Raw genomic sequence first — 14,634 nt, forward strand, 5'->3', positions numbered from 1 at the left:
AAAAACCAAAAAATAAATAGATATGTCCTAGATAGTTACTTTTGAATGTTTTTTGTTGTATTCTAACTGGGAATGTAGTTTCAGTGTTTCTCCACATTTTTTTGAGAGGAAAGGACCAGGAACAACAGCTAAAGCATTGTAGTTTTCACTTGCCTCAATAGAGGTTAGTGTTCATGATTCAACAACAAGAAAGAGACAGGGCAAAAACGGCATCCATGAGAGAGCTCCAAGCAGAAAACCAATGCTGACCAAAAACAACACAAATGCTCATCTCACATTTGCTAAAAAAATATGTAAATGATTCCCAAGGAAATATTCTGTGGCCCGACAAACATGGTCTTGGTCTACTATTATGAAAAGATGTGTCATCAATCATCCCCTTCCTGATTTCTTATTTTCATTTTTTTTTCATGAAAAAAATGAAAATAGGAAATCAGGAAGGGGACAAAAACTAGTTTCACAGCAGTCCTTATTAGCACATACCCAAGTATATTTGGTGAGTCATTTAATTTTTTACAGTTTTTATTTTGAAAGCTAATTGATTGTTATTCATATGTCCCCCGACCTTCTGGTAGCCTCACTGTTTCATTACTAACAGACTTACTGGCCAGGTTGCTTTTATAATGGTGCTTGGAGCAGAATTTATCTATTTATCTATTATTGAAAAAAAAAGTGCTGTATTTGATCATGAGATATATACAGTATATACATTTTTTACACACACACACACACACACACACACACACACACACACACACACACACACACACATACATATATATATATATGTATGTGTGTGTGTGTGTATATATTAATAAAGTGCCAAATCACAAGAACAGTCACCTCAAGGTGATTTCTTAGCAACAACAATGTGTCTGACATGTTAAAGAAAATTATCAGCATACAAATAGTCAAGAGATAATGATACATGAACCTATGCTGACTTTCAATGCAGTCATCCTACGTGTTTTGAAGGCATTCGTTAGGGAGCAGCAGTTTTCAAATACACACAATACGAAAGAAGAAGGCTTGAGCTGTCTATTTGGCCAAAGATCACAGTGTAAGCTTGTCTTTCTATCTGTTTGTTACAATGTGTGGGTGTGTGTAAGCTTAGGAAACAGAGAAAAGTCCTTAAAGTGTCCCATAAAAACGGATTCAAACTTAGACCACCATTAAAGTCGTTAGGTTTTACTGTGTGTATCCAGCCTGCTACTCTTCTCAGTAGGTGTAATGGGATTGTATAACCTACTCCTGGATTAAGTAAAACTCTTTCCTAAACCTATAAATTTGAGCTGCAAAGCCAAAACATTTTATATTTATGCTGTTCCTAGTGAAAAACAGTCTTCCAATAGCTACTTTAGTATTTAGAATTTTATTAGTTTTGTGTAAATTAATTCATGAAATCTTGAGTTGTGCTCAGACAGCATTCAAAGCGTATTTATACAAATTTGAAAGTTGTAATAAGAATTTTTAACCCAGATGAATGTGGAGTGTTGCACCTGGAAGAATGTCCAGTGCAAAATCTTAGCAAAATCACAAGATGGTAAGGGTCTGGCTAACGATGATCGACTCTGGTGCTGTTGAGGAAACAGCACTACTGCAGGCCGAAGACAAAGGAAAAGTAGAGGCCTACAGTATGAATGCAGTCTTCCAAGGATACAGACCTTGAATTTGGAAAAAGCTCTTCTCTCAGCAGTGTATGCCAACTTCCTGTTGCCGTATGGCTCTTGTTTTTTTCTTTCTTCTGGGTGGAAAACAGTCTCCACTGGTTGTACATCACCTGCTTTCCAGTCTGTCAGTTTGTTCATCTTCTTCTAGATCCTCACATCTTTTTAACCCAGTTTGACTTGACAACTGTATTGAGACCTGCTATGATGTATGGTTTAAACACCGTGGCGCTGACAAAAATACAGCAGGTGGAGTTGGAGGGGGATGGGATAAGAAATGAGTACATCAGCGGAACAGCTCAGGCTGAGCAATTGGAGACAAAGTTAGAGAGGAAAAAGTGAAATGGTTTGGACATGTTCAGAGGAGTAAGAGTGGATGGAGCTGCCAGGCAGTTAGAAAAGAAGAAGACCTCAGAAGAGGTTCATCGATGTAGTGAATGAGGGAACGCTTAGGGTTGATGCAATTAGATTAGATTAGATTAGTTAGAGCTCTGTAGCTATGCCTTTCTGCTCTCTGAATAAATCTGCATAAAGTTACATGAAAAGACTCAGTTGTTGAAAGTGAATTTGATTTTATGTCTCTTTATAACCATTTGAAATTTTGACTGAATATGGAGAAGAAACATTTAAGCGCTTGTTGAAGTCTTGTCAGTATTTTAAAAAAAAAAAAGAAAAGAAATATAATACATTTTTTAACCCTCACCTCTGAAGCCCTGCGGGTCTGTAGTACTGAGAGTTAGAGCATTTTCAAAATACCTCAGGGGTCTATCCTTAAAGCCTGGAGGGGGTGATTACCAAAGAATCACATGAGACTACATAAGAGAGAATAGCTCTGGCAGTAATCAGCAGGAGAAAGAGCTGTAACAGCACTGATAGCATAATGCAAGAAATAAACACCAGCACACTGGTTGTGGTGGGCAAAACAGCTCTCTGTAAGAATTTCTGAAATGCAAGAGTCAGTGCAACATGCTGACATCCATGATTTTAACCTAGTCTGTATTATCATTATTATTATTATTATTATTGTATTACTGTCTCACATTAATGCATATCTAAGAAGTTGTAACAAGATTGCCATTATTAAAATGTTGCACTTACTATCTTTCCTTAAATTCTTGCTCCATAATGGCACTAAGAGTATTTTGTGATTGTTAACAAATCTAAAGGAGGGAGCGGTGTTCTAGGAAGGTTCTTTTCTTGTAGTCTGTGATTATGTTGGCTGTTAGCCATCCATGCTGAGCCTGAGTCACTGTTGGTAAACTGGCTCTTCACCCTGACAGCTTTGTTGAGAGCTGGGTTCTGACCAGGGGCCCGTTCTTCGTACGTCGCTTACTACATCCAAGATCAAATGACACATCCAAGACCAAATCATCGTGCTAACCGTGAGCTCGCTAATCCGGTTCTCCAAACACACCTGCTGTTGACGATTATTACAGCTGGATGAAGTAATGTGAGATCACTGGGTGTCGTAAAAGGGGCTACGCATCGATAGTAGAAACATTGATCGGCAACCCTCTGATTGGTCGGCGAAAATGTTGAAGGAGCGCGCTCGGTATTTTTCGGCAGCAGAGCAAGAACTCTTGATTGAGGGATTTCAGGAGTTTCAGAGTTTAATTATAACGCAAGGGAATACTGCAAAGGCTGCAAAAGCAAGGAGAGAGGGCTGGCAGAAAGTTGCTGACAAATTAAACTCGTAAGTAATTTAATAATAACAATAATAATGGAGTGGATTGATATAGCGCTCTTCAAGGCACCCGAAGCGCATGACAATGCCACTATTCAGTCACTCTCACATTCACACACTGGTGGAGGCAGCTACGGTTGTAGCCACAGCTGCCCTGGGGCAGACTGACAGAAGCCAGGCTGCCATATTGCGCCATCGGCCCCTCTGGCCAACACCAGTAGGCGGTAGGGTAGATTTATCATATCACACTATATTATCCAATATTATATTACATTATATTATATTATAATATGTTATATTATATTCCCTTTCACATTAGAGCCACAACAGGACCCACTAGAACATGGGAACAAGTAAAAGTGAAATATAAGAATATTCTACAGAATGGTAATATTTATCACTTATATTGCTTTTAGTCTCTTGGAAGGAGACCCTGAAATAATCTGTTTGTTTGTTCATAACAGGAACTAAGAAAAGGGCAGAGCAAAAAAAGACAGGTGGTGGTCCTGCATCCCCTCGTCAACAAGTTGGTTAGGTAAATAATACCCTCACGGGAATATTGATATCTCTCTATGAGCACAATGTCGCGCTGAGCTAAAAGATCCTGTCTGTCCCGCAATATACGCTGAATTCTGGGGATTCTCCTCATCAATCTTGCACCTTCCGCAATGGGTGGCTCGCGTAAATGGACAGGACATGGCTGCGACAGGCTTCCCAAATCCACCTTCGCTTTTATAGCCGTGGTCTCCCATCTTGATTACACGAAGTAGTCAAAGGAGCTTGCAAAGAAAAGCGTTTGAACTTCTTTAAGTTGCTTGAAGACGTTTCACCTCTCATCCGAGAAGCTTCTTCAGTTCTAAGGTCAAATGGTGGAGAGTCCCAGATATAAAGCTAGTGGGAGTAACCCCCCACAGAGGGACAAAAGGACCTCCTGATGATCCTCTAATCGCCTGAGCCAAGGTGTGAAACTGGGCGTGGGTCCCAATCAGCCAGAGTTTCGGGTGTGTTCATTGTGAAACCTGGCCCCACCTTATCATGCGAATTCCTGAGGTCAGATGGCCCAGGATGTGAGTGGGCGTTAAGGCGTCTGGGAAGGGATCTCAAAACTGGATTATAGATGGCAGAGAGTTGGTGTCGTAAACCCCCGCCTCTGTTCAAAGATGGTCGCTCACAGTGGACATAGATGGCTTCTTTCACTCCTCTTTCAAACCATCTGTCCTCTCTGTCCAAAATGTGAACATTGGCATCCTCGAAGGCATCCATAAAGGACACTCTTTCGAGGATGCCAATGTTCACATTTTGGACAGAGAGGACAGATGGTTTGAAAGAGGAGTGAAAGAAGCCATCTATGTCCACTGTGAGCGACCATCTTTGAACAGAGGCGGGGGTTTACGACACCAACTCTCTGCCATCTATAATCCAGTTTTGAGATCCCTTCCCAGACGCCTTAACGCCCACTCACATCCTGGGCCATCTGACCTCAGGAATTCGCATGATAAGGTGGGGCCAGGTTTCACAATGAACACACCCGAAACTCTGGCTGATTGGGACCCATGCCCAGTTTCACACCTTGGCTCAGGCGATTAGAGGATCATCAGGGGGTCCTTTTGTCCCTCTGTGGGGGGTTACTCCCACTAGCTTTATATCCGGGACTCTCCACCATTTGACCTTAGAACTGAAGAAGCTTCTCGGATGAGAGGTGAAACGTCAACTTAAAGAAGTCCAGACACTTTTCTTTGCAAGCTCCTTTGACTACGATGACCTGGATGACTGAGAACCTTCACAGACATTACACGAAGTAATTTGCAATTACTACTCTGAAATATGAATTACCGTATTTCCCGGACTACAAAGCGCACCTGAATATTAGCCACACAAGCTAAAATCAGGGGAAAATCCTGTTTTGTACATACATTAGCCGCACCTGACCAAAAGCCGCAGGTGTTTCAATGTTGACTTATCATATGTAAGAGAATATGCACAAAGCGAATTGTCAGGAAAGAGATGGCTGTTTGGAGACACACCCCTTTTATTAATATTTTGAAAAACAAGTTATGGGTACATATTTGCACATGTGCTGTGCTTCATAAATGAGTAACAAATGTAGTACATAACAGTAACCTACAGCACACCAGAAAAATAGATTCGGACTACCTTTTAGGCTCAGGTGCAGTGACACGGCTTTAACAAGAAGAAAAGTCAGTCATTCACCACCATCTTCCTGCGCACTAAAACCACCAAAGTCCTCTTCTCCAGTGTCGGAAACGAACAGGCTCAGGATGGCTTCGTCATCCACTCTCAGCTTCTTTCCTTCGTTGTCACTTTCAAAACCAAAGAAATCCTCATTGTCATTGTCAGTGTCGGAGTCGAACACCCTCTGAAGGGCCGTGGCGGTGTCCTCCTCTTCATCATGCAGCAGTCCAGCCCTTCGAAATCCGTTGGTGATCGTGGATGTTTGCACACTTTTCCACGCTGTCAGAATCCACCGGTAGAGTTGAGCACAACTTGCTTTTCGCAAGTTTATCGCCGCTCGTCATCCACGACTCCCGCTGAACGCGTAGCGCTACTTTGAAGTTTGTTTTTCGCGCTACTTGTACGGCACTATGTTGCCTGGCGGATGGACATGTGACCAACATACCACTCTTGAACCCCGATCCTTCCGCCAGGCAACGTAGTGCCGTACAACAGCGGAACAAACAAAACAAATCGTCTTACGATATCACAAAAATCATGGACAATCTATAGAAAAGCCGCACCTGACTAAAAGCCGCAGGGTTCAAAGCTTGTGCAAAAAGTAGTGGCTTATAGCCCGACAATTACGGTACATCTGTAATAATCACATACATGTAATAGAATGTTAATAGTACATTTCCCTTTTTTAGGAAATGACCTGTATGTATCTGTGTGACATCAATAAAAGGATCAAGTGCTGCATTATCTTTAGTTACACTGATGTTATTTATTTATGGTGAAACAGTGGTGGAATATCGCTGTTGCTTTCGTATGAATGAAGCGGACATACCTGCGTGGCCGCGATCTAATCCTGTTTACATAAAGTAAACCTGCTCCCGAGCAGGTTTACGCTTACGGCTCTGTTGCTATGACAGCAAGTCCCGGATGAGCTTCCAGTTCTCTAGAAGAACAGGTTCTTCATCCCCATCCCTTTTTATCTGAGTATGAATGTGTGTGGTAGATAAAACGGTACTTACATAGAAAGAGCATAGAAAAAAAGTGCTGGTATGAATGGGTGTGAACGATTGCGGAAAGTTCTGTAAAAACATTTTGAAAGTGCTCAGAGTAGAAAAAGTGCTATATAAGAACGAGTCCATTTACCAAGGACACAAGGAAATAATTCAGCCAAAATACCTGCAAAATAAAGCTTAACAGACTCAATTTGATATATTTGATGAGAGTCTAAATTTAAGTCCAAGCTGTTAACAAAGACATTTGGAGAATTACAGGCCAATACTCTAGTCCTAGAAATTTTGTTTTATCTCTACTTCTGATAATCTGGTTGGCTTTAAACATGAAAATGGCACTAATGCATTTTGGTCTTTTGCCTTATAACACATTTTATATTAATTATAATGAGAAAGAGTTCATGATTTGATGAGGATTCATATATCCCACCAACCCTTTGAAAGTCTTGATTTGCATGAATTAAAAAAAGTTTCAAAGAGCACATCTTGGATTTCTTATGAGAATCTCAGTTTTCTGGTATTTACACGAGATAATGTGAGTAAAATGAAAAGATTCACTTTGCCTGTTTTTTGTGTGAGTAATGGAGTTTGACAGTGTGATATTTTATCTCCTTTTCACATTATATACAGAATGATTTAAGCAAGGAAGACAGAAAACTTGATTTTTTTCTGCCGTATTTGTTTTTGTTCTTTTCAGTGTATGGTTCCACTCATATTTACAGTGTGTAATGAGACTGAGACTATGGGACTATTACATAACCGATGATCTTTCAGATAGAGAGGATCTTTGTAGCAAGTGCTATGAGTTACAGAGACAAGTGTCTATGTTGGCCTGTGGCTATTTTGGGTATTGTACTGTGACTGTCCCTCTATGCTACTCATCTGTAGCGCTGTTGCAAAAAAAGGCAACTTTCAGAGACCTACACTGGTTTAAACTGACAGCATGAGGCTAATGAGAGGTTTTAGAAGCAGTAGGTCATGCTTGCAAGTGCTGAACTAACACCTGCTCTAAATGCATCATTGTGGAAGTATATTTCTGATTTAGGAAAGTGCTAATATAAGTGGAGATTAAGTTTAAACTTACAGGAAGTATTAGTCTGGATGTTGTCCCTCATACAGTCTGAAGGCTTCTTATTTTTGTACCACTTATTCTTCCCTTAACTTTAGAAATAAAATGCCCTCCCTATTAATATTTCTCCATTACTGTCTTTTTAATTTTCTTTTGTTGCATCTGTTTTGGTGTTTATAGTGTTTTTGGAGCTCTATTTTTTTTCCTTTTTTATCCACTTCTTTCCACAATATGGAGTTATTTCAGAGCCAGTCATTCAGTCTGAGGGGCAACAAAAGAGCCAGAAGCCTGAAATCGATTACTTTCTCAAGGCAAAGTGTACAGATACCTTCTTTGCTGGTATCACTCTTTTCCATTACTGACAATCCTCTTTCCCTCTTTTTCTGTCTCTAAACCTGTTAATCTAGCCACATCACCGTCCTTTTTTTTCTCTCTTCCCAAAATGTTCTCTGACCTCCTTCTATTACTCTTTCTTTAAGGGAATACTTCAGCTTTTTGGAATATGTGGCCATTTCTTTTTCCAGCAAGAGCTGTTGAAAATCAATATTAATTTTATGCCTTCAGTCCAGTGGTATCTTTAGGACCTCTTTTAGCCTAGCCCAAACACTGGTGTGTGTAAAAGGTGCACACCAATGACATCTTGACTCTCTCAACTAGACCAAGCAGAACAGTATAAAGAAACCTCTTTTGGAAGTTCTCTAATGCATGAAAAAGTTATATTGCAGGCTTACGATGGCTAATGTTAGCAACCCTAAATTTGGCAAACAACACTTTACTTCAACTATGTTACAGTTTACCTCTGAATTGACTTGAACCCAAAGGTAAGTCTAGGTGAGTCCAGCTAGACTGGTCTAATATATGAGATATGGACGCATCAGTAGAGTGTTACACCCCGGCCTAGGCAACCGGCGTGCAACAAGAGCTATATATGGCCTGTAAATGGCCTGTATTTGTATAGCGCTTTTAGTCCCTAAGGACTCCAAAGCGCTTTACATGTTCAGTCATCCACCCATTCACACATACATTCACACACTGGTGATGGCAAGCTACATTGTAGCCACAGCCGCCCGGGGCGCACTGACAGAGGCGAGGCTGCTGGACACTGGCGCCACCGGGCCCTCTGACCACCACCACAGTAGGCAACGGTTGAAGTGTCTTGCCCAAGGACACAACGACCGAGACTGTCCGAGCCGGGGCTCGAACCGGCAACCTTCCGATTAGACGAACTACCAACTCTTGAGCCATGATATATGGTGCTGCTAACTTTGCCCAGGGGTCATCCCCAAAACTGCCATTTTGATAAACAAATAAATAAAAACATTAGTAAAATGTTGACTTTCATGTTACTTTCATGTTTTTACTCTATGAAAATGTTATGTATTTATAGGAGTAAACTCTAAAAAATTGTTTATATGATAGTGTTTTAATGTTAAATCTGACAAATAAAAAACAAAGAAGAACATGTTCTTTATTTTATGGGGATAGGAAATTTATGAAAGGACCTCTTGAGGACCTTAAATGCCCCAAAAGGCACCAGCATCAGATCCAATATAGTGACACAAATTGACAGAATGGAGGTCTAGCAGCGAGCCATTGGTGTTACTGAATGGACATGCCTTTAACTTGAAGCTCTAGCAAACTCCAAAAATCTTTCTTTGTGTTTTGGGTGGTTTTTTGCACTTTTTTACTGTATGTACTGTAAATAACATGATCTGTATTTTTTGAAAGCTTGACAACTTGTTGGCAGCTTTTGCAGTTGATTTTAGATGGCCACACTGGGGGTTTTTTAACCACTTCTGCATACATTTTCCAACCCTTGAGGCTGCTGCTTGTGCAAAGAATATGAGTGAGAGAGGAATATGAGAGTAGTGAGACTAGTGAGAGTAAGACTAGTGCATGCCAGTGGGCCATTCAACATGCAGGCAAACCAAGAAGAGTTGTGTGTGCAGCCTCAGTCTGATCCAGCTTAGTTCCTGTTAATAGTCTTAGCCATTAGCCATTACTCCACTGTTCCACGTATGATGCATTTTTTTAAAAATTCTTTCATCTGTATTACTCCAACCTGTCCTTAAAAATAACTCTTAAAACAGAAGCAAAAGACACTACTTAGTGTTTGCATAAGCAAATAGTACTAGCAGTTGCACAGTGTAAAAAGGGCTAAGCAAGACTAAAAGATTACTTCTGTCAAGCTCACATACATTATTTACACACTTCACAAACACAGCAGACCCACTTGGAGAAAAGGTCTCAGTACACAGTTAGTATCCATCAGCTGTACACAGCTATAAGTTGTGTTTGGCTGTCAGACGCTATTTGTCAGCCTGCCACCTGTCTTTGGTCTACAGGTGTGAAATTACAGCCGGCACCTTCCTTCCTCACATGCCTGACATATTGCACACAACAGCACAAAGTCCTTGCTTCACTACACACGCTTGTTTTGTCTCTATACTCCAGACCATATAACCATGAGAGAAACATCTTGTTTACAGAACATTTAACATAGAGTACAGTAGACCATCGGTCTATTGCACATGCAACAAATGGCACACTTCTGCGACACTTTGAGTTTGTGGGGCCAAGCTTACAGTAGGCTTTCTTAAGTTACAGTTAAATGAAGAGAATGAAGAAAAGACAACAAAACCAAAAAAGGTTCTCTCAGACAAAAACTCGCTCATGAAATTTGTGTCTGCTTGAATCGAACTAAATTCAATTCCTATTAAAAGAATGTAATACCATAAAAGTTTAATTAAACAGCATGGCCAACACAACTGGATACACAGTAGAGATAGAATAGTTTTCATTTTGAATATGTAAATGTAACTATAACAAGAGAAAAGAAAAAGTTAAAAACATCACATTTTCAGTAATATCCCTATGTCTACACAAAGTTTATGCTCAAAAGGGAGTAAGATGAGACACAGTAGAGCTCATTTATTTTAGTCACATTTTATTATTATGATGTAGTTATTAATCAATAATTTATTTAATCAGTTAGTCCTCAAAGACGGAGCTTCGGTTATTTGCCTGTTGCCAATTACTACCTTTCTTTAGAAAAAATGTTAAAAACTGCCCTGACTTTCATCATTGTCTGTAGAAGTATTACTAACTACTGTTATAGCAGAAAAAAATCAAATAAGAACATCCAATATTACTCCAACTTTGTACTTCTATTTACTGTGCACTAAGTAGCACAGAATCATCTCTCTCTGGTTTATGAGTGAGACCAGGAGCATATTGTAGCATGAGTGAGCTGTTTCAAATTTGTTTTGTATGTTCATAGTGTTTTTTTCTGGTGTTTCTAGGTTTATCGTTTGGCTCTGTTCTGTCTGGTGAAGGGTTTTTTGGTGGTTTTGAGAGGGACTACTGCCAATTTTGCTGGTCAGAACGGTGCTGGTACAGGACTCTGGTCTGACTATGGTCTCCAGTCAACCGACTTGCAAGTTTACATGCAGTAAACAGACATGAATGTTCAGGGTGGAATTGTTATAGAGCATAAATAAGAAACAGAATTGAGTACAGAACTTTGACGTTTTGCAGATTAGAGAAAATCAAAAATAAGTTCAAAGGTATACATGGGGGCTCAAATGTATGGCATATTGGAGTGTATGTAACTTCTGACCCTGTGTGGATTAGAGAAAATCCAAATAAATCCAAAGTTTTGCACCCAATTCTTATTTTTCAACCTCACTGAAGAAACAGTTAAAAAAATCATTAAAAGCCAAACTTATCATGACATTCGTGTGGATGATCTAAACTTTTGGGACGCTAAAGGTGGAGGAAAAACACAGACTATACAAAGTGTTGTTAATGTATTTTGTATCATGGAACCAGTCTGGCTGTAGGTATTCTGAATAAAGAAAGCAAAGAACTGAATATGTGTGATGAAAACTCAGAGAAACACAAAGAAAGGTAAGAACACTAACTGCACACTTCATCAGTTATTCAGTATCCAAAATGAATTGAAAGGGACATTATTGGATGTTAACAATCTTCTGAGACACACAGCCGTCTAATCTGTCCATGGCACTTTGTGCTGCTCAGTTAATTTACTATAATGATTTCCCACAGCTAGCCAAGGGCCTGCAGTTGAGAATGAACTGGGAATTTAATCTGCCTCTGGTCCCTGTTGCACTACTCAAAGACCTGTGATTCTATCAAATCACTTGGTCCACATGTTCTGTTTTCTGTCTGTCCAAGCCAAGCAAAGACTTAATAATTTGATGCAGTTCAACTTTAGGCTTTGAAATGGAAAGTTATTTTCAAAATACACCACACGGGAATGAAGGAAAAGTATAAACTCAGTGTTTAGAGAATTAACACTGAGTGTTTTTTGGGGGGTTTTTTTTGGTTTTTTTGCCTGTCCCGTTTGGCTCTTTTGCCATCAGAATTATTGTCTAAAGGCGAAGAAAGATGCCCAACGGATTTACTTTACCAAATTGACCATCCCAGCCTTGCCGTAATGGTCTATTTGATTCACCTTTTATTGTTTTTATTTTTTTTATTTTCACTTGCTAGATACGGGACAGACTTGAATGAGAAAAGGGAGAAAGGAAGAGGGGGAAAAACAGCGGAGAAGAGGGACGGGGATAAAGGGCAAAAAACCAAAAACCAACTAAATAAGCAGACAAAAAAATACATATCAATTACCTGGATCACCTGTTGAGAAAAGAAAAATAAATTAACACTGAGTGTTACAGAAAACCTGTAGCTTTCAACGAAGATGTTTGCTGGGGTCAACAACTAGCATGTCATTTCAGCTGTGTTACAGAGCATTTAGCAAAGTTTGTAAAAGACACCAGTGCTATTAAGTGATGAAAATGATTCCAAAACACAGATTAATTCCTAATAAAAGTTTTGACCTTCATGTATAAAGGGAGTATTATTCCAACATCATAAGCACAATATAAAATCACCAGCCAATCATTTCAGCTCATTGTCAATACAAATGCAACCAGTAAGTCACATGAACAACAACTCAGTACATTTAGGCAAGCAGACATGGTCAAAGGGATATTTTCTTGGTACACTTCGGGCACCTTAGTACCAATTAACAAAACACAAGGAGCACCAAAGTCCAAAAACCAGTTGTGGGGGTCTGCCAGGCCATAGGGCAAGACTCTGGGACTAAGGCCAGCGGCAGAAACAATAATTGTCTGGAGGCCAGAAACCAGCAAGATATCTAAAAAAAAAAGCTGGAACTGGAGCAAGAAAAGACTTGAAAAGAAACAACAATAACAACAAAACTACTGGAGGAACATTGTGTAGCTAATTAGTATAACTGGCAACAGGGCAGTAACATGATTGGGTATAGAAAGAGCATCCTGTTTCTCCCCATATGGAAAAGAAATAGAAAAAACTTATAAAAGACTTGCATAAGATTTGGCCTACTTCATATAGTGAATCATATAAGGCTTATATGATTTAGACATTAAAGTGGCCACTTTCTCATTACTTTCATATATTGTTTTAGTAAGTATCCAAAACATACAGGTTTCATTTATATAATTTTTCAAGGGATCTTATATCTGTTTTCACTCTTGTATGCTTTTCATACAAGTTTCACACAAGGCGGATACAAACTATCTTTTCCATACGGGTCAGAAGAAAACCTAGGCGGCTACAACAGACTATCATCCTTGGAAGCAGGATTGACTTTGCTTCACTATGGCTCCATTGAAATCTGTATGAGGACAGTGTTTTGAGGGCATGCCTGTGTCCCATGAACAGTTATTGGAGTTGCTCAAGTTGATTGCCCAGCAGCTTTTTCTGGTTGTTTGTGTATCTCCTGATGGTAGCCCAGCATGCTAGACAAACTGCTGTAGGCTCTGGTTCCACTGCTTCAACATCAGTTACTATCTGCACATCACGTGGAAACAGAGCTAGCACTGTAAATGAGCCCTCTGTGACTTATCATCATAACACACGAGCTTCCTCTTACTAAGCAACTTGGCCAACATGTGATTTACAGGAATTAAAGTGCAGTGTCTAAAGTTTTTTATAACTTCTTTAGCATGTCAGTGAATAAAAACTTGATGATAGATGGAGGTGTCAGCTTACCAGAGTTATTATTGTTTTGGTATTTGTTTTTATTTTTAGATTACCTATTATTTTTTTTAGTTTTTGTTTTTAATATACTTTAGTTTCAGTTTCCAGTGCTAGTCTTGCATGTTTCAGTTTACTTTTCATTGCTTGAAAGTATCTTGCTTTAGTTTATTTCTTAATAGTTTACTAATTAGTTAGTTTTAGTATTTTATTGTCAGGAGAACATATGCCAGAGGTAAGATTTAGGAAAGTCACTACAGGTTTTAACATAAAAAACAGACTCTTTTGAAAGTTGTTCACTCTCAGTCTTCTTGGCATCCAAAGTCTTGATAAACACATCCATTAAAACCTCATCAGGTGCGTTATCACAATTCTTACCAGACTGTCCTAAAACCATTTCAGTTACTTAAAACTTTTCTGAAAAGTCTTTTCATTTTTTATTTAGTTAACTAAAAAAAATTCCACATGCAACTTTAATTTAGTTTGGGTGGCACCGTGGTTAGCAATTGTGTCTCACACCTAAGATCCTGAGTTCAATTCCACCATCAGGTGGGGTCTTTCTGTGTGGTGTTTGCGTTGGTTCTCCCTGGGTACTCTGGGTTCGTCCCACAATCCAGGTTAAATGGAAACTCTAATTTGCCCATAGGTGTGAAGGTGAGTGCGAATGGCTGTCTGTGTCTATGTGTTAGCCCTGTGACAGACTGGTGACCTGTGCAGGGTGTAACCTGCCTCTCACCCTAAGATAGCTGAGATAGGCTTCTGCCCCCTGAAAAGGATAGGTGGAAGAGAATGGATAGTAGGTTTAGTATATTGTGTAGTTTTGGCTTACGTATACCATTGGCTCCAGACGCATACTCCATTAGTGTTTTGAAATGAAAAACTCTAAGATATTGCATGTTGACTATACTAAGTTTATCGAGAAGTTTTGCTGAAATAACACCAGAATTTTCCGTGAATGTTTTTAACCCTCCT

General features: G+C 39.5%; 1 long non-coding RNA gene across 6 annotated transcripts in view; it reads right to left on the reverse strand.

The window, feature by feature from the left end:
• The window catches only part of LOC112436393 (uncharacterized), a 305,941-nt gene that overhangs the window by 203,541 nt on the left and 87,766 nt on the right, over nucleotides 1-14,634 (reverse strand). The gene's annotated exons all lie outside the window — the stretch shown is intronic.

This window comes from Maylandia zebra, linkage group LG2 (assembly GCF_041146795.1).
Source record: "Maylandia zebra isolate NMK-2024a linkage group LG2, Mzebra_GT3a, whole genome shotgun sequence".
NCBI classification, from domain to species: Eukaryota; Metazoa; Chordata; class Actinopteri; order Cichliformes; family Cichlidae; genus Maylandia; species Maylandia zebra.